Source organism: Monodelphis domestica, chromosome 8 (genome assembly GCF_027887165.1).
Source record: "Monodelphis domestica isolate mMonDom1 chromosome 8, mMonDom1.pri, whole genome shotgun sequence".
Lineage (NCBI taxonomy): Eukaryota > Metazoa > Chordata > Mammalia > Didelphimorphia > Didelphidae > Monodelphis > Monodelphis domestica.
Window position 1 is genome coordinate 175,444,311 of NC_077234.1, and position 25,775 is coordinate 175,470,085.

General features: G+C 36.2%; 1 long non-coding RNA gene across 2 annotated transcripts; it reads left to right on the forward strand.

Moving 5' to 3' along the window:
- Positions 1-1,423: 1,423 nt before the first annotated feature.
- Positions 1,424-24,271, forward strand: LOC130455754 (uncharacterized). Of its 2 annotated transcripts, none has more exons than XR_008913850.1 (5): positions 1,424-1,610; positions 8,160-8,323; positions 22,074-22,273; positions 22,528-22,575; positions 23,984-24,271. It is a non-coding gene; the product is annotated as an uncharacterized LOC130455754 (long non-coding RNA). The 2 variants fall into 2 exon arrangements; XR_008913851.1 differs by having other exon boundaries at positions 22,109-22,273.
- Positions 24,272-25,775: the final 1,504 nt, after the last annotated feature.

The window sequence follows — 25,775 nt, forward strand, 5'->3', positions numbered from 1 at the left end:
ATGACACAGTGGCATTTATTTTTGGCACTTATAGGCTACTTTAATTTACTTGTAGGCTTTTAGCTATTTTTAGGCAGTTAAGGCTAATGTTACTGCTGGTTAAGGAATATATTTGTTCAGGTGAATAGCTTTAGTTTTTTCAGTTGTCTGTATTTTATCAAAACTACTTTTTTAAACAAACTTATTTTTTTAATGTATAAGGAAAGTGAGTTTATTATTTCTTAAGAATTAGTTTCTTGTTGTCATAGTAGATTTGTGAGACTGGGCCATGACATGATCTGACCGTGTAAATTTCTGTTTTAGTAGCATGAATTAACTTTTTGTAAAAAAAAATCATCCAGGTTTAATTTTAAATAATTATTAAGATAAGAAAAATCCACATGATTTGGGTTGCACTGGCACTGAGGATAGTATTTTGGTTCAGCCTTACTTTCAAAGAACTCTTAGTTATGCATTATAAATCATGAAACCCCATAATTTCATATAATTAAAAATTGGTTTCATTGTTCAGAAAATGACTATTTTATAAAAAAAAAAATGAAGTCTATCTGAACTGCATACCAAAGAGCCTGTATAAGAACCACAGGTTACAATTTCCCAAAAATAGTTGTCATACATTTTTGACTTTTTCCATTTTTTCATGACATAAAATATAAAATAAAGGAAACAATTTTAGCAAAAAAAAAAAGGGACAAGAAAGTCTTAACAATGACTTTTGAAGTTATTTATCGGATATATACTGGAAATGAAGAGGAATGAAGGGAGGATGGATGATTGGAATGAAGCTGTTATAAAAATTAATACTAGATTTAAAATATGTTGGAGTTAGGTTTGGTGCCTTTATTTTTATATAGAAGAGTCCACTATAGCACTCTGCTGTGTGTCAGAAAAAACAAGGAGTCTAAACATGAAGCAGTGGGTTTCTGTATGCCTAGTTAACATTCATGACCAGTAGGGAACAGATTGCCACAGGAAAGCCCTAGGCCTGTCCATCTACTGGTATCATACCACCAGCAGCGACTCTTTCATTCAAGCCTCTCCTGGTAGTTACCTCCAATTCTTTTGCAAATCTCTCCTTTTCCTCACAAATTTATGACCCATTGACGAGTTCCTGTGGGTGGCTAGAAACATCTGGGCGGCAGTCCTTCAGTGTATGTCCCACACCCCCCCTCTAAAGAATGGAGCACAGACTGAGAACAGCCCAGCAGTGTCCAAAAGCAGAATCAGTAAAGAAGAATGGAGCTGTTTAACATGTATATTCATTACTCACACTCAATTAAGAACCAAGTGAAGGTAGAGAAGCTCAGGCTTTATTCTGTCAGTCTAGAGGGGGTGGGGGACTTCTTGTGATTGTTACATCATGTTTCATTAGGCTAATTCAGCTTAGGTAATGCTAATTCTCTCTCTCTCTCTCTCTCTCTCTCTCTCTCTCTCTCTCTCTCTCTCTCTCTCTCTCTTTACAACCCCACCCCCATTGCCTCCCCTCTTCATACCCAGGCTAACACCACCAGCTGTCACTTTTCAGGAAGTTTTTGTAGAAGTAGCTAAGTTAATATAACAATGGTTGAATTGAACAGTCTGAAATTTACTTCTCCTCTCACTAGGAACAGGTAAGTAACAAAGGACTATCACAGTAAGAAGAAAAAGACCAAAGTCATCTTTTATTTTTATGTTAGAGATTTGAGCAATATTGCCACAATTTGAAGAAATAAGTATTCTTGAGTTTTAATCCCATCTGCCATTGGTGAGTTTTCAATTTTTTTGACATTATTCTTGAGTTCTTATTCATCTAAAAAGGGCCCCAAACAAATGACCTCAGTAAGTCTATGATAAGCCCAAAGATCCCAGCTTTTGGGACCAAAACCCACTATTTGATAAAAACTGCTGGGAAAATTGGAAGACAGTATGGGAGATATTAGGTTTGGATCAACATGTCACACCCTACACCAAGATAGACTCAGAATGGGTGAATGACTTGAACATAAAGAAGGAAACAATAAGTAAATTATGTGAACACAGAATAGTATACATGTCAGATCTTTGGGAAAGGAAAGACTTTAAAACCAAGCAAGAGCTAGAAAAAATTACAAAATGTAAAATCAATAATTTTGATTACATCAAATTAAAAAGGTTTTGTACAAACAAAACGAATGCATCCAAAATTAGAAGGGAAGCAACAAGTTGGGAAACAAACTTCATAAAAAAAACCTCTGACAAAGGTCTAATTACTCAAATTTATAAAGAACTAGACCAATTGTACAAAAAAAAAATCAAGTCATTCTCCAATTGATAAATGGGCAAAGGACATAAATAGTCAATTTTCAGTTAAAGATATCAAAACTATTAATAAGCACACGAAAAAATGTTCTAAATCTCTAGTAATCAGAGAAATGCAAATCAAACAACTCTGAGGTATCACCTCACACCTACAGATTGGCTAACATGACAGCAAAGGAAAGTAATGAATGTTGCAGGGGATGTGGCAAAACTGGGACACTAATCCATTGCTGGTGGCGTTGTGAATTGATCCAACCATTCTGGAGGGTAATTTGGAACTATGCCCAAAGGGTGATAAAAGACTGTCTGCCCTTTGATCCAGCCATAGCATTGCTGGGTTTGTACCCCAAAGAGATAATAAGGAAAAAGATTTGTACACGAATATTCATAGCTGCGCTCTTTGTGGTGGAAAAAAAATTGGAAAATGAGGGGATGCCCTTCAATTGGGGAATGGCTGAACAAATTGTGGTATATGTTGGTGATGGAATATTATTGTGCTCAAAGGAATAATCAAGTGGAGGAGTTCCATGGAGACTGGAACAACCTCCAGGAAGTGATGCAGAGCGAGAGGAACAGAACCAGGAGAACATTGTACACAGAGACTGATACACTGCGGTACAATCAAATGTAATGAACTTCTCCATTAGTGTCAATGCAGTGATCCTGAACAACCTGGAAAGATATAGGAGAAAAAACCACTATCCACATTCAGAGGAAAAACTGTGGGAGTAGAAACACAGAAGAAAAACAACTGTCTGAATACATGGGTCGAGGGGATATGATTGGGGATGTAGACTCTAAATGAACATCCTAGTGCAAACATCAAAAACATGGAAATAGGTTCTGATCAATGACACATGGAATACCCAATGAAATTGTGTGTCAAGGAAGGGTGAGTGGAGGGGAGGGAGGGAAATAATGTGATTATTGTAACCAAGGAATAATGTTCTAAATTGACTAAATAAATTAATTAAAGAAATAAAAAGGGCCCTAAAGCATTGTCAAACATGCAGTTCAAGATTATATTTTAGCTGACTCAATACAAAATCTCCTTCTCGTTATCTTATGTATGACTGTTTGTGACTATATTGTGACAGGCTCCTTTCTCTTCTTAATATTCACAGTATTAATCTGTGCTTCTGTCCTTCTCATTTTTCCCTCTTCTCTTCATCCACTGGACACATTTCCTCCTGCTGAAAAATTTCTTTTCCCCAAATGTCACATTTCTTGAGGATTTCCTAACTCTCCTATCTATAAGTAATCTTTTTTTATTCTCTCTGATCTGTTTGGCTTATTTGAACTTTTCCTATGGTATATTCTTATTGTATTACAACTAATATATATGTAGTCCATGTAAATTTTAGGAATTCTTACCCCCATTCCCAATTGAGCCAATGAATGAGGTGCCCCATGAACAAAGCTAGCTTACATCTCCCTCTCAGGATTCTAGGAGTACCCCCTAGGGACCTAAGTATTCTAATACAATTGGTTTGAGCTCCTATTCTGGTGTGTTTTCCCCAATATCATTCACCCAATCCCAGTTATTAGCTCCTCCATCTCACTGATACCTTTGATATTAGCATACCATCATCAATTTGATCAATTAATATTGATTAGTTTTTATGAAGGAATATTTTGTGAGAAGACATATAGAAGTATATGTCTTCTCAATAGAAGTATAAAAACATTTCCCCTAAATTGAAAGCACACTTTTTTCTATGCCACATTGTTCCCTAGGAACACATTTAAAATTAAATTCAAACTTAACATGACTGTTACCAAGCAGTTAGTCCACAAAATTCACTTCTGAATGTAGCATGGCAGATGAGCAAAGCCTTTGCCTTGCTTCAGCAGGGCACAACTTGTTCAAATCAATCCACAGCTTGAGTGGATGAAGAAGGTTGCTCCTCAAGGCTTTGCTGAGGAACCTGTACTAGGGATAAAAGTTCCTGGGCATCTGAGCTCTCTCTTCTGACCTTTGTGAACTCATAAGGTTTCATCTTTCACAAATATTCCTTCTCTGAAGAGTAGGAAAAAATAGAAACAAAAGCAACAGAAAAAAAAAAACCAGCAGTTCCATGTGTTCACAGATCATACCAGCTGTGGGTCAGAGATTCCTCCTGGAACTTGTCCTAGCTTGTCACTAGTGAAACAAAGAGACCATGTTACCTCCATGGAGTTTTTCATCTGCTTAGGAGCCAATCAATAAGTCATGTGCAGTAAGTAGAATGTTCTAGAATGTACATGTAACATGCTCTAAATGGAGCATCCTCAGAATCAGGCTCACTAAACATCAGCAAAGGTCCCCTATATATATTCCTAAGCATTGGTCTCTGGCTAGTCAGTCTCTTATTTTATATATATATATATATATATATATATACATATATATATATATATAGTTAGTTAGTTAGTTAGTTAGTTAGTTAGTTAGTTAGTTAGTTAGTTAGTTAGTTAGTTTTGTATTCATTCTAGACCTGGAAAAGCAACATGGAGACATGAAGAGTGCTACATAGGTTTAAGCTTTTTCTTTTTTTGGTACTCACTGGCTACATGGCCATAGGTAAGTCATTTTAAATTCTCTGAGGAATGAAATTAATTAATTAAATTAAATTCTCTGAGAAATTCTCTGAGGAAATGAAAATAATGCTTGGACTACTTATTTCACCAAAATTAGGGATTACCTAATCCCTTCTAAACCTTAAATTATATAAGTGAGTTATTATCCACATTATGAAGTTGTAAGATCCTCTGAGAACATTTTGTTTCATCTTTGTATTCCTAACTATCCAGGTGTCTTGCATATAGGAGGTACTTAATAAATACATATTGACTTTACAAGAATTAAGCTATCAATCTTCCACCTATTTATCTACTAGGATTTGTGCCGGAGATTTTGTTGAGTTCTTGGATACAAGGATAAAAAGTAAAATAACCACTGTTCCCAAGAAACTTACATAACTGTAAGAGCTATTGAAAAGAAGACAGTACAGCCTTTCATTATGTTTATTGGTAAGGTGAGAGGCGGGAGGGAAAAGAAGGTAAAAAGGTGGATGAAATGGGAAGATAAGAGCATCAGAGAATAAAATAGAATGAGAGGGGTTCTATAATTTTATTTTATCTTATTTTTAAATTTTATATTTTTTATTTTCCTGTTACATAAAAAACAATTTGAATCTTTGTTTATAAAAAGTTTTATCCAAAGTCTCTTCATTTCTCCCTCCCTTTTCCCCTACTGAAATAGCAAGCAATCTGATATAGATTTTACATGAGAAATTATGTAAAACTTTTTCCCCATATTTTAGCCATTTTGTGGAAGAGAACTTGAACAAACAAAAAAATGAAGAAAGAAAGTGAAATATAGGACATCTCAGTCTGCATTCCGACGCCCTCAGTTCTTTCTCTGGAGGTACATAGCATTTTTCATCATGATTCATTAGGGATTGTCTTAGATCATTGTATTATAAAGAATAGCAAGCTCATTCACATTTGCTCATCATATAATATTGCTGTTATGGCATATAGTGTTTTCTTCGTTCTACTTACTCACTTCACTCTGCATAAGTTTATGTAGATGTTCTATATTTTTCTGAAATCATCCTTCTCATCATTTCTTATAGCACAATAGTATTCTAGTTCATCCATATTCCACATCTTGGTTAGTCATTCTCCAATTAATGGATACCTCTTCAATTTCTAATTAATTGCCACCACAAAAAGGGTTGCCATAAATATTTAAATATATAAATAAATATTCAAGTCTTTCCCTCTTTTTTTTTTTATCTCTGTGTTGGATCAAAGGGTATGCACAGTTTTAAAGCCCTTTGGGCATGGTTCCAAATCATTCTCCAGAATGGTTGAATCAGTTCACAATTCCACCAGCAGTGTATTTGGGTCTCAATCTTCCCATAGCCCCTCTAACATTATTTTCCTTTTCTGTATATTAGCTGATTTGATAGGTGTGAGGTACTACCTCTGAGTTGTTTTAATTTGCATTGCATTTCTCTAATCAATAGTGATTTAGAGCATTTTTTTTCTTGTGACCATAAATAACCTTGGCTTCTTCACTGAAAACTGTCAATTCCTATTCTTTGACCATTTATCAATTGGGGAAAGGCTTAGATTCTTATAAATTTGATTCAGTTCTCTCTATATTTAAGAAACAAGGTCTTCATCAGAGATTCTTGCTGTAAATTTCCCCCACCAATTTTCTGCTTTTCTTCTAATCTTGGTTGCATTGTTTTTGTTTGTGCAATTTCTTTTGATTTTAATATAATAAAATATCCATTATATACTCTGTCTATTTTTTGGTCATAAATTCTTTCCTCATCCATAGATTCGACAGGTAAACTATTCTATTCTCCCCTAATTTGCTAATGGTAGCACCCTTTATATCTAAATCACATATTTGTTCTGACCTTATCCTAGTACATGGTGTTTGTCTATCCCATCTCTGCCATACTGTTTTTGGTTTTCCTGGCAGTTTTTGTCCAATAGTGATTCTTCTAAATAACTATGTTCATTTGCTACTATGGTTGTGTAGTTAAGCTATTCTATTGATTCATCACTCTATTTCTTAGCTAATACCAGACTGTTTTGATAACAGGTTTTTAATGCAATTTGAGGTCTGGTAATCCTAGGCCACTTTCTTTCATATTTTTTTTTAAATTTCCTTGATATTCTTGACCTTTTGTTCTTCCAGATGGATTTTGTTATTTTTTTAGCTTTATAAAATAATTTTTGAGCAATTCAATTGGCATGCCACTGAATAAGTAGATTAATTTGGGTTGGATTGCCATTATTGTTATTTTGGCTCAGCTTGCCCCTGAGCAACTACTATTTTTCCAGTCATTTAGATATTTCTTTATTTGTGTGAAAAATAGGATATCATCATTTTAGGGCAAATGAATTGAGATAAGAGAGATAGGGATAGTGGTTGCCTGCAACCAGAGTTCAGCTTAGGCAACAAATGGATTTATAAAGAGCTTTTTGAGTTGAATTTCAAACTCTGTTAATTCTCTTACTCTTTTTTGTACCTCTTTTTGGGGAGTTTAGGGGGCACTTCTTTGCTTTCGTTCCCTTTGTGTCTCCTTTTTCAGATTCTGAGCTCCTTGAGAGCAGGGAGAGGGTTTTTTTTTTTTGTTTGTTTGTTTCTATTGATTATAGTCAGTGTTTAGCACAGTGCCTGGCACATAACAAACAGGTACTTAACAAATGTTTATCAAATTAGATATTTTGGGCACTCTGCAACCCAAGGTTTAAACTCTGTCCCAAGGTTAGGACAAAATAAGGCACCCACAAGACTTTGAATATTTAACACAAGGTTTACTTTGCCCTGACCCAGTGAGGATATGAAACAAAGATAGACACTTAGTTTCTGTCCTTCTAGTGAGTAGCATAAGATTAAATTATTCAAGTGGACTCCAGAAATACCCTCAAATTTATGGAACCCAGACTCCATGTAGGTAGGACTTTCTAAGTTCTTCTATTGCCAGGGTGATTTTTTTTAGGGAAATCAGGGCAATCAAGTTCTAGGGCAGGTGATTTTATCTTAGACTTTCATGTTGGCTGGGAGGGTAGTGAAAGAAGCTGTATCAAGAAATCTGGGAACAATCATAGAGCTCCTTTAGGACATATGGGCAACTTTCTCTTTTTTAGGCAAAGCCTCCTCCCAAAGATTCGGTAGCAGGGAAACATTGGTTCAACTCGTTAGTTCTACTGGCTACCTTGTGTTCTTCTGTCTCCACCCAAAGCTGAATGGTTTCAGGCTGGAGTTGGAAGATCTGCAATTCATGTAGTTTCAAAGTACTTTAATTATATTAAATTTAATTTGACCCTTGCAACAACCATGTGAAGTCCATATATTATTATTCTCATTTTAGAGATGGAGAAATCAAGCCCAAGTGACTGTAAGTTACCTGACAGAAGCCATCAAGTAAGTGATAATGATAAAATTGAGTCCAGATGATTCCTGAGTCCAGGTTCATCACTCTTTCCACCACGTTAAAGCTAGAATAGGTTTGTGAGGAACACCAACGTTTAGAAGGTATGTGGAAGAATATTGCTGCTAACGAAATTGCCTTTGGTGGTAGCTTGGGATTACTCAAAGTGGTACACATTTTCCCCCAGTGAATTCAGTCTCATCTAATCCACCTACTTAACTCTGAATCCAATTCATGGTCCATAAGCAGTACCCGCCCAGGATATTGACAGAAAACTCAATGGACTTCAATCCAGCTACATTCTTGGTCTTGTAGACTTGAGATATTTGAGTTAAAAGTGATCTGAGGGGTAGCACAGTGACTGGAGAGCCAGGCCCAGAGAGGAGGTATTCGGGGTTCAAATTTGATCTCAGACTTTTCCTAGCTGTGACCCTGGGCAAGTCTCTTAACCCCAATTGTCCAAATATTATTGTTTTCCTGTACTATTGTTTACTTATTGCTTTGTAGTGTTTCTAAGACAGAAGGTAACAGTTTAAATAAAAGTGACTTTAAATATCACCAAATATTTAAATATCACCAAATCAACTTTCTCATTTCACTTAAAATCTCAAATAGATTTTGACTTCATTGATGAATTTCTCTCAATGACACAAATTATAATTCGTCTCTGTCTTTCCATTCTGTGTGTGTCTCTTCTTCAGAAAGTTCCATAAATTTCTCAAGGGGGTATTTGCCCATAATCTTGGGGGGGATTCTTTTAATTTTCTCTTGATATGAGGAAATTGATGGAGAATTATCTAATAATTAGTTCTCTCCATCACATGTGACTAGATCTCCTTTTTATTAGTACTTTCTGATGACTTTTTGTTCCCTTCTGTCTAATTTTGTGTTTGTTGACATGTTTTAATCTCCTAACACCCACCATGAGCTTCTTGATTTTTTTAAACCCTTACCTTCTTTCTTAGAGTTGAGACTGAGTTGAAGCAGAAGGGCAGTAAGGGTGGAAGTTGGGGCTAAGTGACTTGTCCAAGATCACACAACTAGGAAGTATTTGAACCCAGGTCCTCCTGATCCCAGGTCTGGTGCTCTATCAATGATGCTACCTATTTGCCCCTACTTCTCCATTTTAAAAAATAATTTTTAATTTCAGTTTTTCAGAGGCATATAAAGTATAAACATAAAACATACAAAGTACATGTTTTAAAACACAATATATAAAATATAAGAAAATATAAGTATTAAAAAAGATTGATCTTTATTTCAAGGAGAATTGTGGAGTAATTAAAATAATTTTTCATTTCCCCAAAGACAGTTCAGCTTATTATCCTGCTTCTGTTTAGCTCTAGGCCCAAGTTATTGTCATTTGCTAATCTTGTCTCATATACTTATGGGTGGACTCCATACACTGTCTATCCAGCTTTATATAAGTCACTCAAAATATGTTAAGTTTATTAGTGTATCAAAATGCCATTTATTGAAATTAAAAAATAAATCAATTATGCTTGCAGTGAATTTTTTTCTAAGCCTAATTTTGGTGTTCTAATTGACTCTAATGAGGACTATAGCAAGAAGTTAAATAAACAATTCAACTCAGAACAATGCTGTCCACAGAGACATAGTCTATTAATTTAATGACAAGAAGTCATTAGTCAATGAGAATTTATTAATCACTATGTGTGGAGCACTGCACAAAGAAGTATAAGCCAATGAATCTTATACTTAAACTTCAATTTCAGAAGCTAACTGTTCTTTTCTTATGTTTTATGTAGTTAACAGAATGTTTTTATATGGAAGTAGAAAATTTTCCATATGAAAGTAGGAAGTGTGATTGAACTTAGGTGTCTATCCCTAACTCCTGAATAGTTGACTTCACTTTTCATTAAGAAGATAATCAAAAATATTAAATATATGTATTGCTTGAACATGAATGAATAAAAATACGTATAAGTCCATTGAGAGATTTAATATTTTAACTTAACTTCACTAGAAAAAAATGGGGTCATATCGAGGAAGTACATGATTTCATTCTTATTAGAGATCTTCAGGCAGAATCATTTGTCTGGTATGTTATAGTGGGCATTCTTTTGGGAACTTGATGGTTTATAAAAATCCCCTCCAATTCTGAGAATCTGTTAGTGTTTTTGTGAAACATAAAATCTTATTCTTTGGGTCAAAAAAATCAATTTTCAAAGTGAGAAAGTGATCTCTTTTGGGGGCAAATTATTAAAGTGATTGCCATTTAGAAAGTTTAGATTATATCATCTCTGAGATGTCTACCAACTATGTAATCCTGTGATGTAAATTATATTCCCTTTAATTCAACCAACATTTACAAAGTGCTAATATGTGCAAGATTCAGGGATTTTATAACCATATAGTGCAAAGTCCCTTGTTTTCATGAAATTTATTACCTAATATGGAAACATCACATGCAAATTAAAAAAAAACAACAACAACAAAAAAGGTACTTTACAAGATAGAATGGAGAAGTGGAGATTGACCTAGAGATCCTCCAAGTTCACCTGGGCTACACTCAAGTAGTGAGCTTGGAGCCAGTTCAAAGCAGGAGAGCTGATTATTAACATTTAAGTGTAAGAGTTTACACTTTGGAAATCAGAAAACACTAGAAATCAGGTTTTGTTTTATTGTTTTGATTGTCTAGACTTAAGAAAATGATGGAGAAAATGTTAATAATGCAGATAAAATTTGCAAGTGTATTGTTCATACCTGAAATTGGCCTTGAAAAATAAGGATTTAAATAAAGATAAAGAGTATGTGCCAGGACTGCCAAGAACAATGGCAGAAATGTATAAAAGAATAAGAAAGCAGGAGAAAATTAGGGAACAGATAGTAGTTAAATTTGATTTGGATGCAGAGTTGGCAAAGGTAAGTAAAGTAAGGCTACAAAGGTAGGCGAGAGACACATTGTAAAACATTCCACTGGCTAGAATTTGAAGTGTTAGGAAATGCTAAAAAATAGAACATTTTTGTGTTATATTTATATTATCCTGCCAAAAAGTCTTATACAATATACATTTTCAAACTCTATGATATTCAATCTTTAGAATATAGTAGGATAAACTTTTTTTTTTTTAACATTGGAAACCAAATGCTCAAAAATTGAGCTAAGACATATGGACACTCACAAAAATATGCATTAACTTCAAAATCTTGGGATCTCTAACCAAACAGAACTTAGTAATCAAAACGATTGGGCTGATTGAGCTGACTTTGAATTGCTAGACTTAAAGTACACTTGACATAGTTTATCCTTCCAATGAAAAATGAGGGTAATATATTATATGAGCAATCCTGTTCTGCCCTTTGCAGCTTCCCTTTACCTCTGTCCTTAGTATTCTCCTCTCAAGTCAAGATTATGACAGATGTATTTTTTTTAAATAGAAATATTTTTGGCTAGAGGGAAGCGTATGAGAGCAGCCTTGGCAGGCGACTCCTCTGTTATACAGATCTGTGTGACAAAGAACAGCTTATGAGCACTTGAGGGAAGCAAAGTAGCTTCCTTCAACAGAGCCATCTGTAGCACAGCTGCCAAGCAAGAGGATGACTGAAGCTGTCATGCACAGCTGGTTCTCTGGTTATATTCCCATCTATTTTCCAATGAAGGTGGGGTCTCAGATCGTTGTGCTTCAGCCAAGCATCTGCGGAACCCTGCAAATCACAGGCTTGGCCAACACCAAACTTCCCTCCAAGGACCCTTAGCCTGGGCAGAAGCCCCTATTAGACTCTCGTTCTCACAGGTGGACAATAGAAACTTGAACCAGTGTGCATGGCTCCTGGTCTAGCTTAGAGCACAAGCAAGTCAGTATAAAGGTAGAAGATGTCGATTACTTACTAGTAGACCTCATTTTTCTCATGTGGTCCTGCCCAATGCTTTGCATGAAGTAACACAGAGACTGAATCCAGTAAGGGCCAGGTCTATAGAAGTCATATTCAGCGAGAGGAAGAGCCATCTGTGCGTTCTTCTATAACATGCTTTTTAATTATAAATGTTCAGGCTTGGTACCATTCTTCTCTCCTGATAGGGGACATTTTTGTAGTGGCCACTTGGTCCTGGTAGCTGGTGGATAGGTTCTCGGAAGAGAAATATGAGTGGGAAGTGGTTTAGACCAAGACGTTGATACTAACATAATGGCAGAAACAAACTATGATAATTGGAATGGAGCTTGGCAGCTCACGCCCAGATCACATAAGGTGGAAGTCCTATGAGAGAGATGGCAAGGATACACTTTTGGGAGGAATGGGGGATCTGGGTTTCTCCACCACCGGAGTGGGAGGATCTTCTTTCCATTTGATGCCGAGATGGAACAGGATGCATCCTTAAAACCACCCTAAATGAACACCTTAATGCAAATACCAACAACATGGAAATGGGTGCAGATCAAGGACACATATGATACGCAGTGGAATCGCGCGTCAACCATGGGAGGGGTGGCAGAAGGGGGGAGAAAATTATCTTTGTTTCCAATGAATAATGTTTGAAAATGACCAAATAAAATAATATTTAAATAAAAAACCCACCCAACTGTTAACAATCTCTCTTTTTCCTAACACTATCCAGAGAGTAATGGTTTACCCACCACATGGGTACTTTATATTGATCCAAGTTCCTAAAAAACTCTCTCTTTTTAGGCATAAGAGCCCTGAGAAATGGGTGTGGGATTTTGGTCTGTTTCATTTGTATTTTTCAGTTCTAGGTAAAGTCAGTAGAGTCCATGGACCTCGGAGCTCCAGCCCTAGCCCTATATCCATAGTGACCTTGGAGGCAGGATTCCAGGCTGGTTATTGTTTCAGACCAGCAGGGAGGCTCGGAGAAGCTAGAGTGCTGGGGTACAAGCCCAGGGACTCTGGTTTTGGAACTTGGTGGATCTCAGGAATTGAGTTAAGCTATGAACCAGATCTCTGACCTTAACCTGAAGTATAAGGGGAGATCATACTCCACCAACTACTGGGGAGGGCATATGTATTGTTTCCTAAATATTAGAAGGGGGTGGTATTCGTATATTATTGTGGCAATTAAAGTAAAAATTCCTTTGGGTTGATTGTGAAATGGTCAAATGGAAGTAAGGTACATGGGACCCCTAACATTGGAAAACACAAACAGTGGAGGCTTAAGCCAATGGCAGAGACTGGCTGTCCTTAAGGGTCCAGAGAGCATAAGCCTAGTATCAGACACACACACACACACACACACATATATAACCATTGTTGTCACAAATGAAAACATAGAGAAATAATTGTTTATCCCAAATGATTCACACACAACCTTATTGAACACTTACTATATGCCAGGCATCAAGCTAGGGATATTAAGAGAAACAAAATATAGTTTCTGCCCTCAAGGAGCTAACATTCTAATGATGGAGACAACATAAATATATGTGATCATATATATGTTTTTGGGTGCGTGTACACATCTATCTATCTATCTATCTATCTATCCATTTATCTATCTATCTATCTATCTATCCACCCATTTATCTATCCATTTATCTATCATCTATCTATCCATCCATCATCTATCTATCTATCTATCTATCTATCTATCTATCTATCTATCTATCTATCTATCTATCTATCTATTTATCTATCTATATACCCATTTATCTATCTATCTATCTATCTATCTATCTATCTATCTATCTATCTATCTATCATCTATCTATCCACCCATTTATCTATCCATTTATCTATCATCTATCTATCTATCTATCTATCTATCTATCTATCTATCTATCCATCTATCTATCTATCTATCTATCTATCTATCTATCTATCTACCCATTTATCTATCTACCTATTTATCTATCTATCTACATAGATTATAATTATACAGAGTAGATAGAAGGTAACCTTGTAAGGCAAGAGTTCAATAGTGCTACAATGATGTGAAAGGCCACTTTTTTGTACCCTCTGCCATGTATCTTGTATAATGAAAGAGATTGAAATTGAGCATGTGTGTTATGGTATTGCATCTTTTTTCTGCAGTATTCTGACAGTTTGTTCTACCTCTATATGGAAGAAAAAACATCTATTTCTGGTCATAGTTATTGTAGTAAAAGTAGTCATAGGATTTAAAAAATGAAAGGAACCCTTGACATTATCTAGTCCTCTCTCCTTAGTTTCCAGACAAAGAAACTGAGACCTAAGGGAGAGAATATAACTTAAACATGACCCAGCGTCCTAACTAGCCAAAGTGACAACCACGATGCCATAATATAGTGGAATGTCCATGTCAAATTACTCTGACAAATCAACATTTTGAAATGTTACAGAATATACAAAGCAGTAAAAAGCGTACTTCCTGTCCCCAAGGAGCATATCAAGGCAATGCATCCCAGGGAAAAGGACACTGGATTTGATTTCAGAGACCTGGGATTAATCTCTCAGCAATGATACTTGGTCGTTATTTGACTCTGGTTAAATCACTTAAAATTCCCCTGAGCCTCCCAGCAGCAGGGTTGTTGTAAAGAAAGCACTTTCTAAATCTTACAATGTTATATCCATTTAGATGGTACAGTTGATGAAACACTATAAGCTTCTGAAATTGTAATAAAGCAGTATAGTTTATCATTAAGGGAAAAGTTACAGGTGACTGATAGTGTTAGGAAGACTGATATTGTGGCATGATGGATATAGGGCTAGGGACCTGGATTTAGATTTCACCTTGAATATTTAGTAGCTGTATTATGACTGGGCAAGTCCTGTCCTTCCTAAGCCTCAATTTTCTTATCTGAGTGATGGTAATAATTGGACCTACCTGACATCTTTTTTTGTTTTAGAATAAGTTTATTTTTGAAAATGTACACAAAACTGTTGAACCATTTCATGCATCTTCAGCAGCTAGAGTATCTCCATCCTTGGTGTTCCTAGTATATATCACTTGTGCTCTGTGTTTGGAAACTAACTTAATCAGACCTTTACTAAACAGTTCCTGGAAGGTTGTCCAGGCTAGAGAACCCCAGATCTTCAGTCTCTTTGAGCTTACTGCAGGCATGATAAGTTTATCGCTGGGGTCCTCCTTGTAGAGTTTTTCAAACAGAATCAGATTGTTGATCTTGTCTTGAACTTTTACCTTGGACTATTTCTTCTTCTTAGCTTTGCCCTTGGACTTGTTTATGGGGTCATGGTCTTTCTTGGCCAACTTGCTGGAATCCTTCTTCTTCTTGTCATCCTTGGGAGTTTTGAAGAACAAACTAGATAAATGTGTATAAAGTTCTTTGCAAATCTGAAAATACTTTATGAGTATCAAATAATGATTATGTTGTTATTAGTATGTGGTCTTTGACAAATCATTTCACTTCATTGGGCCTTAGTTTCTTCATTTATAAAGAAAAGAATTTGGGTTTCAAGCTCCCAAATTTTTAGTCTCTGTGAGCAAAATTTGATAGTTGATCAATTTTCCCTGAACTCCTTCCCAGCGACCACTGCTGTCTGGAACCACTGCTTCTTCCATTGACTCTGAAATATCTGGTTTGCCAAAGCTTCTAGAAACTGTTCCTATTCCTGGAGTTTGGTGGGAAGGGGCTTTGTTACCCATTGTTAGAAGTAATGGCACCAGGGAGCAGTTCTGGAGTTGATAGACTTTTACCTGTAGTAGTCACTGTTGATAATTACAGAGTTTGTAGAATGATGGCTATAGGGCTCTTCTAACAATGACGTTAGCAGCTTAGGTAGTTCCAGTAGCTTCTAAGGGTTCATAACTGAAGATTCTGGGACTTCTAGCAGAGGAGGAGAGACTGGAACTCTGGCAACAAGAAAGGTACTTCTGGATTTATAGTTACTGCTCCCATTGGAGAGCAAGCCATTGTTCCTACTCAATGACATTCTAATATAGGATCTAAAATATGCCTTTCCACAGGACTAATATAACAAATAAATAGTAGGATACAAATAAACAAATGATAGGGTTTGTAGTTATATTGGAACACTTATGTTTTTCAGCTTTATCACTATTCAATAATATTTGTGGAATCATTTAGAGAATTAATTCCATGTGGGGGTGGGGAAGGGAACAGGGAGAAACAACATCCAAAGTTGAGGGGAAAAAACCTATTTTACAATGAGCTTTTAGCAAAGAAACTGCTCATAATTAGGGAATACCCTTAGCAGAGATGCCATAAGGAAATAGAAGATTAATTGTCAAATTAATTAGATAGATAATAATTGGTAAGAAAAATTCAGCAGATAATGAGCTCATATCAATCTAGAAAAGCTAGAATCATTGCTCTGATTGCTGGAAAGGCCTTCAGAACATCTTTTTTTTTTTCCCAGTCATCTTCCTTGAGGCAAGTGAGGTATCCTTGTTTTACAAATCATCAAGTATCCAGGGAATTAAGTCTAGTTGAGGAGTGAGCCACAAGGGCACAGTAGATGGAGCACTGAATTGGGAGTCAAGAAGACAAGTTTAAAACCTGCTTTATGAACTAGCTGTGGGCAAGTCACTTCAACTCTTTCAGAGTCAGTTTTCTTGTCTATAAAATGGCTATAAAATACGTCCTGTACTTTGCTCAAGGAGTTGTGAGACTCCAAAGAGTTAATGTACATAAGATGTTTTGAAAACTTAAAAACATTATACAAAGGCAATTAATACTAATAGTGGTAGTACTAGTCTCTTCCTCCTCTTCTTCCTCATCCTTGTCCTCCTTCTTTTTCATCAGGAAGCCAGTGCCTTTCCTCTACAGGTTATCATATATATATATATATATATATATATATATATATATATATATATATATATATCTTATTGGTATATAATTGTTTTTATATTGTCTCCCTTACTAAACTGTGTGCTTCTTAAAAGTAGGACTTTGGGGGGGGGGGACTTTTTATATCCCCAGACACATAGTTGGCCAACCAAGCAGGAGTAGAACTAAAGCTCTTCCACTATATGTTCCAAGGAAGTCAGATCAGAGCCAGTGAGGCTCAAATAGAGGACCCGAACTTTAAAAAGGCAGTGCTCTAATCTTACTCTGATCCCTGGGATGCAAGAACAAACCCTTTAAAGGGGAAAAAAAACCCAGGCTTTGATATTACATGGATCACCAACAGTAACTGAGTAGCTCTTTTCCAACACTAGTATTGTAAAATTAAATTAGCTTCATTCCTTGGGCTAGATTCTCCCTAAGTGAGTATCTGGTGGTAAACTGTGGATTAGTTTTCTTTTAGTACCCTTGATGGCCTGAAACAGTTAATGCACCTCTTTAGAGCCTGCCCTTTCTCCCCAACTTCTTTCAATGAAGTCACTTTGTTACTGGGGAGAACAGAGCCCCTTCTAGGCTCTTATCTTATGGTGTGTGTCCCCCCTCCCCGTGCAAGTTTACTTATCTCTGTTGAAAAGACAAGAAAGTGCTGCTCTCTCGGAGATACTAGTCGACTTCACTCTATCACATCACAGGACTGTCGGAAGAAGCCTTTTTGAATAGGTGCTTCTTATCTTGTTTTACTTTGAAACCTGTTCAAAGGAAAGTTCTGACCTAGGCAGCCCCAGTGTAGATCTGAGATAAGCGCTACTTCAGCTGACTCAGTCCTCAGTTGTGCTCTGGACTGGAGAGAGAGTCAATGGAGCCGGGAAAGTTTGGGTGTCCTGACTAGTCGCAGGCTGGCATTCCATTGGTTTAGGAGTCTCTGTTTCGTAGTATTGAGATTCTTCGTAGATATTTAAGATGGACCTTTAGACGGAGATTCTCGCTGTACCTTCTCTCCCTCCTCACCTTAAAAAGACCCCAAAACCACCAAAATTCATGTCTGCCTCCGTGTTTTGAAGATTTGATTAACCGACAAGTCATAAAGAATTGTAAATAAAAGCACTAGGAACAGGACGGATGTTAACATCACGCTAGGTAGCATGGGGGAGCTTTTGTTGCTGCTACTACAGACAGCAAGGAGATGGGAAATGAATTCTGCAATGTTTATTTTCAATCATCCCTTGACAAAGTTCTAATAAAATGAGAGCAACAGGAGTGATTACAGCTGTTTGAAACAGAAGGAATAGGGGGAAAGAGCGACTCCTTGGACACCTTCCGTATGTGGCAGTTCAGTTCATATATCCTCTGATACCTTGCAAAACGTTTGTTCTTGCTGCGTCTGGGAAAGATGGGCTGTGCTCCCTGATAAATCACTAGAAAATGCCACGTTGAAGGCCAAGTCCCTTAGTTTTGCTTGAATACAGATGAGAATTTTTTAAAGTTCTTAACACGGAAAATCTTTGATTTGAGGAAGGAGTGGCCAAAAAGTCACCTATTTACTTATATCGCTAATAATAAAAAAGAAAGAAAAGGGGGGTGGGGGTGGGAATTGTATGTAAAGACTTTAGGCTTGCTAATGGAAAATTTTAAAATGGGAGAAATATTTGTAAAAACTGCAAACTTTACTATGGCACCTCATTCTGGACCGATTTCCATTTGTTTGTGTGTTAGGTTCAATCTTTGTTTTGAGATCCAGCATCTGGTGGGAAATGTGTGGGGGTGATTGCCCATTGGGAAAAGCTCATTTTGCAAAGTATTTGAACCATGCTGTTTTCAGCCTTACACAAGGGCTTCTCAGGTTGTTGACAGAAGAAGATTGGTTGTGAGATGGAGTGACTCTAATTAGCTCATTCTACCCTGTTGTCAGAGCTCAGAGGTATGCTAGGACAAACAGAAATGATTGCTTACTCTTTAGTCTTCCTATTAAAGCAAGTAGAAAACCTTGGGCAATCCTGGGCATTAAAATCAGCAAAAGAACAAACTCTAATTCTTACTTCCATTTAAAGTTGTTTTTTCCTGGCCTAAAGGCTTTGGGAGTAGACTAGAGAGAGATTAAAATTTGATGAGCCCAAGATCAGAACAGCAATCTTAAAGGCCAGAACCACATTAGAGGGTGTTGAACATTCTTATATACAATGTGCATATGCATACACATATGCATATATATTATTCTGAACATAATAAATGCCAAATAAAATGGGCATTTCAGTTTACATAGTAAAACAGAAGAGTGCATGAAACTCAGTGTCTCTATTATACCATTAATATGCCACTTTCAAAGCTGTCCTCCTTGTCTGTCATTCTTTTTAGCTTTCCTTTTTTTCTGTGTGCTTTTGGGAAAAATATACTTTAATGACTCCCTTCCTTCCTTCCTTCCTTCCTTCCTTCCTTCCTTCCTTCCTTCCTTCCTTCCTTCCTTCCTTCCTTCCTTCCTTCCTTCCTTCCTTCCTTCCTTTCTTTCTTTCTTTCTTTCTTTCTTTCTTTCTTTCTTTCTTTCTTTCTTTCTTTCTTTCTTTCTTTCTTTCTTTCTTTCTTTCTTTCTTTCTTTCTTTCTTTCTTTCTTTCTTTCTTTCTTTCTTTCTTTCTTTCTTTCTTTCTTCCACTATTTCTTTTTTCTTTCTCTATTTCTCTTTCTCTCATCTTTCTTTATCTATTTCTTGTTCTCTCTTTCATCTTTCTTTCTTCCTTTCTCTTTCTTTCACTATTTTTCTTTCTTTCTCTATTTCTCTTTCTCTCTCATCGTTCTCTCTCACTTTCTTTATCTATTTCTTGTTCTCTCTTTCATCTTTCTTTCTTTCTCTCTTCCTCTCTCATCTGTCTTTCTCTGTTTTTTGTTTGTTTCTTTCTTTCTCAGACCTATCTTACACCTATTTCTCAAATAAAAAAGAAGAAAAAATACTTTTATAACAAATTTGCATAATCAAAAATTTCCATACTGGTTATGACCATAGCTATATATCTTATTCTGCATCTTGGGTCCATCATCTAAGGTAGATTGTCATATTATCCATGGAAAGTTAGGATGGCAAATTTGGAGAGCTCTATGTTGGATAGTTATGTTGATTGAGCCTTCGAAACTGTTAGATTAAGGATGTGGATTGAGGAGGTATTAGTAAATCTAAATTGTTTTTACAAGGTGTTTCATAATTGATTAGTTAACTCTCATAACATCCTGGATAGGGTAACAACCATTATTATCCTTCAAAGCAAATGAAGATGCAGAGAAGACTCCCCAGTGAGACTGTAGTTAAACTGGGATTAGAACTCAGACTTAGTAATTAGTCCGCTAAGCACACTGTCTCTGTAAGAAAGTGTCATGGGGATTCCTTGCATTTTATTCTGATAATGGATGTATAATCTTAAAGGCATTAAAAATGAGAGTGTTACCATGATTAGGGCTAAAGTTCCTTCTAAGTCTCACATTCCACAATTCTCAATGAATGGAAAATATGTTTAAAGAGGGTCAGCCTCTAGTAGGTACAATTTATGGCAATATGATGAAAAAAAAAATCACAATTTTTTTCTGGCCTTTGATTACAAGATTCCCTTGATTGAAACATTTTCCTACTTCTCTCATTCTTTATGTTGTATGCAAAACTCACATCTTCTAGGAGGCTTTTCTAGCTAAGCCAGTCTCAATTTATCTTTTCCTTGATGGCCTGAAACAGTTAATGCACCTCTTTAGAGCCTGCCCTTTCTCCCCAACTTCTTTCAATGAAGTCACTTTGTTACTGGGGAGAACAGAGCCCCTTCTAGGCTCCAGGTAAACCTAGATAATGTCCAGAATGAGTGGAGAGAAAAGGACAGTAGTTGCAAGAGATGCTCTGATATGACAAGATTTGGCAACCATTTGGATCTGGGTAGTGAGGGAGAAAGAAGAATTTAGGATTGCTGGTTGTAAAACTAGGTCACTTCAGCAGAAACAGGGAAGTCGGGTGGATTTAGAGGTAAAGATAAGGAGTTCTGTTTTGGGCATGTTAAACTTCAGATGATTGTAATGTTCAGCTAGAGATATCAAATTTGGTTAGTGATGAAGGGATGGCCATTAGGAAAGATAAAGGAGTTATCTGCAGAGAGATTATCACTGAATCCATGGAAGCTGATGAGATCATCAAGGGAGAACACATAGAGGAAGAAGTTAAGGTTGTTAAGAAGAGAGCCTTGGAGGATGCCCCAACTTTGTAGGTGGGAGAATGATGAGGGGGATGCAACAAGGGAGATTTGGAATGCAGAGACTGTTTTTTATACTTCTCTCTACAATGTCTAGCAGAGTACAAGTAATAGGCATTAAAATGATAATCAATTTGATTTGATTATAAATATAAACATGTTTTAAGCAAGAGACATATTGATAATAATCATAATAGCCGTCATTTATATGTTGCTTTATGGTTTATGAAGAACTTTACATCCTTTTTTTCGTTTTACCCTCACAATAAAACTATGAGATAAGTATTTGAAGGTATTATTGTTTCTTTTTATATCAATGAAAAGCCTGAGGCACAGAGAAATTAACTGACTTGCCAAGGTTACAAAAATAATAAGAGCAAATAATAACTCACGTTTATATACTGCTTCAAGGTTTTTTCAGTGTGATTCAGATTAGGAAACTGAGGTTAATAGAAATGAAGTGATTTGTCCAGAGTCACACAGATAATCAGTGTCTGAGGCAAGATTCAAATTCATTTCCTTCTGACTCTGGGTCCAGAACTGTGTCACCTACTTGTCTGGACTGGAAACTAACGTGGTTTTATAGCATGACTTGAAGAAGATCTTTAGTTTATGTTGGGATTTGCTCCAAGCATTTCCCAGGCACGGATAGCCTTTGGAAATCAATTCTGTGCTGAAACAAAATAGCCCTTAGAGCAGGCTGCTTCACTTATGCATGATAGAAAATGATTCTTCTTTTGTTTTCTGTTTAAATATGAGAGTCCTCTCGGTGCCTCTAATGTGCTGCTATTCTGCACTGCCCAAAGAGAAATTAATGTGCTTTCTCCAGTGTAAAGGCATCACAATTACTTGGTTTTGATCATTAACTAATTATTTATACTGTGTATTAATTTATTGGTGGCAATCATTTTCCTTACAGTGTTTTCATCAGTGTGAATTTCTTTCATCTGTAAGGAAGCTGTTTCAGTATCTATGGCCTTTTTCTGAGCAAATGTCAAAATCTGCTCAGTAGGGAAACATCAATGAAGTGCTTCATCTTCAACGCTCTAGCCAATCTTGGAGGATATAATTGATGAAACCACCACAGTCTCAATGAGACTGATTCTTGCAGAGGCCAAGGTAAGGGCACTTATGAATGCTTTTGACATTCTTCCTATGAGGGAGAGACAGATAGGGAGAACTGATACCCAAAAAAATGTCCTCCTGAGTGGAATTGGGGGGGAAAGGGGTTACTGATAACACAATGGCATCTGGTAGCACAGGGAGCAAATATGCTTTCAGCAATTACTTGATTTCGTTGTGGTGCTGAATTTCTTTAGGATGTCTGTGAAAACAATTTTGTAATTACCGTCTCTTCCTTGTTTTACTCGTAGAGACCCCAGCCAACAAATTATGAAGAGACCTGTTGCATGAATTACTCAGTAAGCAACCCATTTATGCTTAGGATTGTCTGTCAGAATTTCTTTAGGACACCATGATATTAATGTTTTCCAATATAAGAAGCCCAGAATAGAGGATGGTTTTTAATAAAAATCCCTCAGTGTGTTCTAACAGTTGCAGGTAAACAGCATTGGTTTAGCAGTATTGAGAGTTGTTAGCTAGCACAAAAACATGTTTGCTCATATTTAATATCACTCTTCATTTTCCCTTTCCTCCTAGGAGAAGGCTAGAAACCCTATTCTTTAGATTAAATCTTGTAGGGGATGCCATATGCCACTGCAATAATATTAGGTAGGAGAGGCAGTGTGGTGTAATGGATGGAAGACAAGACTAAAAATAGAATTAAAGCATTGAAGTAAAAAATTTCCAAGTGTCCGGTTTCAGAGCAAGCAATGCCTGAGATGAAGTCCTATCTCTTATCCATATTCCCTCTGTGACCAATGAACATGTCACTTGACATCTCATTACCCAAGGCAATTCTCTAAAATTTTAAATATCCATGTAAGAACCAATATACATTGGGAGAGGTAGTTTTATTCATTCTGAGTTCCCTATATCAATGAAGTACAAAAGATAACTTAGTTAAGCTGTTTTAATTGGAATATATTCATTGTTTTTATTAATATCTCATGTGTGTATTACTTCTGCATGTAATCCTCTTAGATGGCCAATATAATAATAAGTTGTAATCATAATAGAATTATTAAGGAATAACTGCAATTGTGAATTAATTAAATCATTGTGTATGAGAATCAGTCATCCATAGTCCTATTTTGGGTAAAAATCACAAAGAAAATCCTCTGAAATTCCTTGGTGAGTATCTGTGCCTACAGGAACTCTTCACATGAGTCCAGCATCATCGAAGGTGCTCAGTATGATATCTCCATTGGCTTTGAAGCTACAAGGATGACCTTGGCTTTTACCATATATCCATATATGGTATGACCGTATATTACCATATATGGTCATTACTTTATAGAATATACTGTCTTGAAAAATGATACCTTCTCAACCACTCCCTTTTTAAGGGGTGGGTCTGTATGTTTAACTTTCTATATACCTGTGACTCCTAAGCACTGGGTATTTGGCCTAACTGAGAGGGGCTTGGACCCTGACACTTTGTAATTTACAACTTTCTACAACAAATGTCACTATAGCTCAGACAATTGCTTTCTGAGTATATATATTTTGTTTTTATAAAATCATAAGTCTGGTCCAAAATACCAAAGATAAAAAACAAACAAACAAAACTTAGGTGGGGATGTATATTCATATAACTTTACTTATATTAATGAGGTTAAGAACCCCCCCCCAAATGTGACAGATTGCCCAAAATAACAGTTTTCTTTGAAAAACAAAACACTGATGGCTCATCTCTTTATTTCATAGGTTTGATACCTGAGGATTATATCCTAATATGCCCTGAATAATTCTGACTTTACAATTGACATTGAACTTTGCATCTTGCATAGATGTCAAAATGAAAGAAGAGCTCATTGATAAGTTGTGGAGAGAACAACTAAGTACTGAAAGAGTTTCTTCAAGAACTAAGCCTTTAATAGTTGTGAATGACCTGATAATTTTTAAGGACAAACAGCAAATTGAAAAACAGAAGCATGAAATCCCATCACATTTCTCTAAGACATACTAGTAAACTTGGGAGCCATTTGCATCTTATTTTTATGTTTGCATTTTCTCTTTGAAAATATACTTGGCAAAGTGTTTGCAGTATAGTACCCAAGAAGAATAATTAAAACCATTCCTGTCAGCCTTTCCTTAATTTAACTGAGCCATCCATTCTGATTAAACTCAATCCTTTTACTTGAGGATTTTTGCAAAGGTCAAGTCTCTGATCTTTGATATTTTTTGCTTAAATGAAGCTAAAACTTTATTTCTAGGTACTTTCAATCCAAGGAAGATGATCAGCTATTCTAACATCAATATTATGGGAAAGGGGCATAAGAAACTTACCACCATGCTCATCCCTTGACCTTTACCCATTATCTAAGAATTTTCATGCTGTAGGCTTAATGTAAATTGCTCACTTGCCTTTCCTTCCAAAGCCACCATTCTGTCTATTTGACCAAACAACTTCTTTTTCTTAGATTATTTTCTTTATTTTGTTTTTATAAAACTCTTGCCTTCCATCTTGGAGTCAACATTCTGTATTATTAGTTCCCATACAGAAGAGTGGCACGGCTGGGGGGGGGGGAGGGGGGGGAGGGGGGGAGGGGGGGTAAGTGACTTGCTCAGGATCATATAGCTAAGTTCTTAGGTCATTTTCTACACGTTCCACAAATGTTGGCTGTTACTAGTCATTCAAGTTGCATTGTGAGGGTAAAGGGGAGTCAAGGGTGAGGAGAGGAATGGAGACTAGGTGAAAAAATAGTATAATTATAGTTTTCCTAGTAACAATTTTTTCTTTTGCTTTCTATTCATATTCAAATATATACATATAAATGCAGTCTTTACTGATAGAGTTCATGTTTCTGGAAGGGATGTTATCTGAGCAATACTTGAATTAAATATAATGAGCTTAAAATAGGGCATATAGGTAAATTATGGATACAGAAAGAAAAGATCTATTAGCATGCTTTCTCAGCCTTATTAATGTTTCCATAGATTTTTTTTAAAGTCATAGGTAACATATAAGTTTAATGTAATGACATCATAGTATGTACTTAAACCAAAAAGGATAGAAACTTTAAAATGCGACAATGAAAATCCCCTGAATAGATAAGAAGCTATAGTCTGGAGGGGGAAATAAAACAAAGCATTAATTAATTCAACAAACATTTATTGAACACTTCCCCATGCATGTGGCATTCTGCTAGATGCTGAGACCTAAAGAAGGCTTTCCTGTTGACATTTCCTTTATATTTAGTTGCTCTCCCTTAGGATGAGAGGCACTATCTCATCCTGATCTATGATGTGCAGATCGTATATCTATCCTTTGCTCATTACCATTTTGTTATCTTGTGGCCTTCTGAGCAATTTGTTATTCACTGCCACCTCTGTTTTACTTTTGTCACCACAGCTGTCCGAGTTTATTTTCCCTATTGACTATTCTCTATTATATTTTTCCAAATGTATTATCTTTCCCTCACTCAGGATGAATTTCATTTTCTTAGGCTGGCTTAGAAAGAGGCTTCAAACAGGAGACTTCAAACTGGAACAGCTT